Raw genomic sequence first — 2751 nt, forward strand, 5'->3', positions numbered from 1 at the left:
TGGACGGACGGATGAATGGATGGACAGAGAGACAAGCAATGGGCGGACGCGCGGATGAACGCACGGGTAGATGATGGATGCACAGACAGACGGACGAACGGATGGTCGCACGGACGGACGCACGAACGTACGGATGCATGGACACACAGACGGTCAAACGGATGGACGCACAAATAGACGGAAGCAAGAACGAACGGACGGACAGGATGGTGTGAAAACTGAAGGACTTTCCCCTCATTCATCATCAATCAGTCCACGGATATGCTGTGATTTTTTCTCTAAGCCACATTCGTATCTCCTAATGTTACAAGCTTCTCATTTTCAGTTGAGTTGCGTATTTAGTTTCCGGCGTTCTTTTAGAAGTTGTAACGCTCAATTTTTTGTACTTGTAAGTTCAGATCAGTAATGAATGACCTAAATAAATGTTCGATTTCCGGAAACTAGCTTCCCGAGCCTGTAATTTTGGGCTCATCCTGACCCACGTTTTCGTTTATGGGCCACGCTCATTGTTTCATGGTTTGAGAGTATCTGTGGTATGCGCTCCATTGCATTCTTCTTGGTGATAGCAGACGCCACCGATACAGTGCAGACACAGTGTTAGCACTGTGTCAACACAGTGTTACTGTGAAAGCAGACACAGTGCTAGAAAGATTGTAGTGTTAAAAGCTGCGCAGGCATAACATAGAACACACTCGTGTAAAGCAGGCAAAGGAGAGGACACTTGATCGCATAGGTAGGCAAACTCACTCATGAGCTAGTCGTTTTACTCGGACTCGCTCATAATGAGATCAAGCCTTGAGTTTGAGTGACCTTGGGTGAGTAATATTTTCGTAGATTTGAGTCCGAGTGAGTCCGGCGAGGGAAATTTTCGCGAATGCGGTTAATATACAGATTCGTGACTCAGAGTTCAAGTGAGCCCTAACTGCAAAATATATTTCATGAAGGAGTCCGAGTGAGCTCCATCATTAGTTGCTGGCCCATGATCCTATCTACAAGTCTCGAGCTTTACTATCAGGCTGAGAGAGACTCTCACCCTGCATTGGACACGGTATAGGCTTCTGAGGATCATGCCAAATGACTTATAGCGCCACCTTAACTAAGGGAGTTTGCTGAGCTCTGTGTTTAGAATAAATGTCCGACAATTAAGGATACGGCGTACTGTGTTATGTGCTTAGCAAATTTATTCTGATGGAATATAATTGAATTATTCTCATGGAATATAATTGATATGGAACGTATCAACAGAACCTTTCGTCAGAACATCGTCAGACAAAAAAAAGATTGGTATAAAAATATTGCTATACATATGTACATCACATGATGATAAAAGCAAAAACAAAACGTTTATATGTACAAATCTCGTATTTACATGGCATTTATGCCGGTATAGAACAGACATACTCCTACCAAAACAAGGCAGACCGAAAGACATGTTTCAGGCGTCTCTCTCTGACGAAACCAAAAGGGTAGGACCAGTGCCGAAGGAAATCCTCCTTAGCGAGGAAGAGCTCTTACCGAAAAAAAAAACAGATAGTAAGTCTGTGTACGGTCACTCGAAGACCGGTCAAAGTATCCTCACCGCGATCGTACCAAAGACAGTACGCACCAGCATCAATGAGAAGGCAGGTTGAGCGCCCTCGAGTACAACACCCACATGAAACAGAGTGGTTTACGTCGAGACAGCGAAATCCAGCATGCGCGGCTCTCCAGGAAAACACGACCAAAATACCTTGCCGCAGAACATGCTGATTCGTTTCCCCGAAAGAGCAGTTCGGGCATGTAGCTCTCTGGACTAACCTCCATGTTTCGAGGTGGTCAAGAGTAGAAATAAAAAAAATCACCTATGATGTATCGTTTTCTTGGTTGAGAACACTGAGCAAGCTTGTGCGGTGGACAAGCTTGTTCCTCAGCTTTCCCAGTGTTTTTTTATCCACATTAATTTACAGCTGTGATGAGAAGGACACTGACTGCTCGCTTTTTTGTTTTGTTGCTTCGTTTCACGGAATATTTTCTCACAGGACAGCGGTCACCGAGAACAATTTGTTGACGGCAATTCACCTGGCACGCAGTTTTGTATGTTTTGTCAAAAGACGGAGGTTTTAACATTAGAAAATTGGTAAAAAGAACGACAAAAAAAAACGTCAGTGAGCAGTATTGGTTAGCACAGTGGCAGTTAGGACAGAAAAAAAATTACGTGGAGGAGCCGGGGTTCGAAACCGGGACTTCTCGCATGCGAAGCGAGCGCTCTACCACTGAGCTACACCCCCCCTTTTTTTTTTTCTTTATTTCCGGTAAACTTCGTAAACGGGTTACTAAGATATATTACAATTCACTACATACAATACAAAAAAAACTTAAAACTTAACTATAACACATCGCATCCTAGAATTCCTTCATGCTCAGTAGGGCTTCTACCCTTTCTACCCACAAAGGTACACATTCGTCTGTTCTTACTACCTCAAGAAATCTTGAGATGCTTTCCTTAAAATACTCTCTTGCTGGTCTTCTGTCTGGGTCACAATGAAATCCAGCCATTCTAGAGCGCCATATACTGTGCAAGGCAGTCATCATGAGAAAATCGAAGGGTAATCCATCCTCGTTCTCTATTGCCAAATACCTGATACCATGAGGGTCTAACGGAAACTCTTTTTTGATTGTCCTTTGTAATACGTCCCAAAAATAAACTCCTTCCCAACAGTGCAGGAAAACATGGTCAATAGTTTCCGGTTTCTTACAGATTAGACAGTGAGA

General features: G+C 43.5%; 1 non-coding gene across 1 annotated transcript; it reads right to left on the bottom strand.

Moving 5' to 3' along the window:
* Positions 1-2195: 2195 nt before the first annotated feature.
* TRNAA-CGC (transfer RNA alanine (anticodon CGC)) lies at positions 2196-2267 on the bottom strand. The gene has a single exon. It is a non-coding gene; the product is annotated as a tRNA-Ala (tRNA).
* Positions 2268-2751: the final 484 nt, after the last annotated feature.

The sequence above is a fragment of the Rhipicephalus microplus genome, chromosome 3 (assembly GCF_043290135.1).
Source record: "Rhipicephalus microplus isolate Deutch F79 chromosome 3, USDA_Rmic, whole genome shotgun sequence".
In the NCBI taxonomy this organism is placed as follows: domain Eukaryota; kingdom Metazoa; phylum Arthropoda; class Arachnida; order Ixodida; family Ixodidae; genus Rhipicephalus; species Rhipicephalus microplus.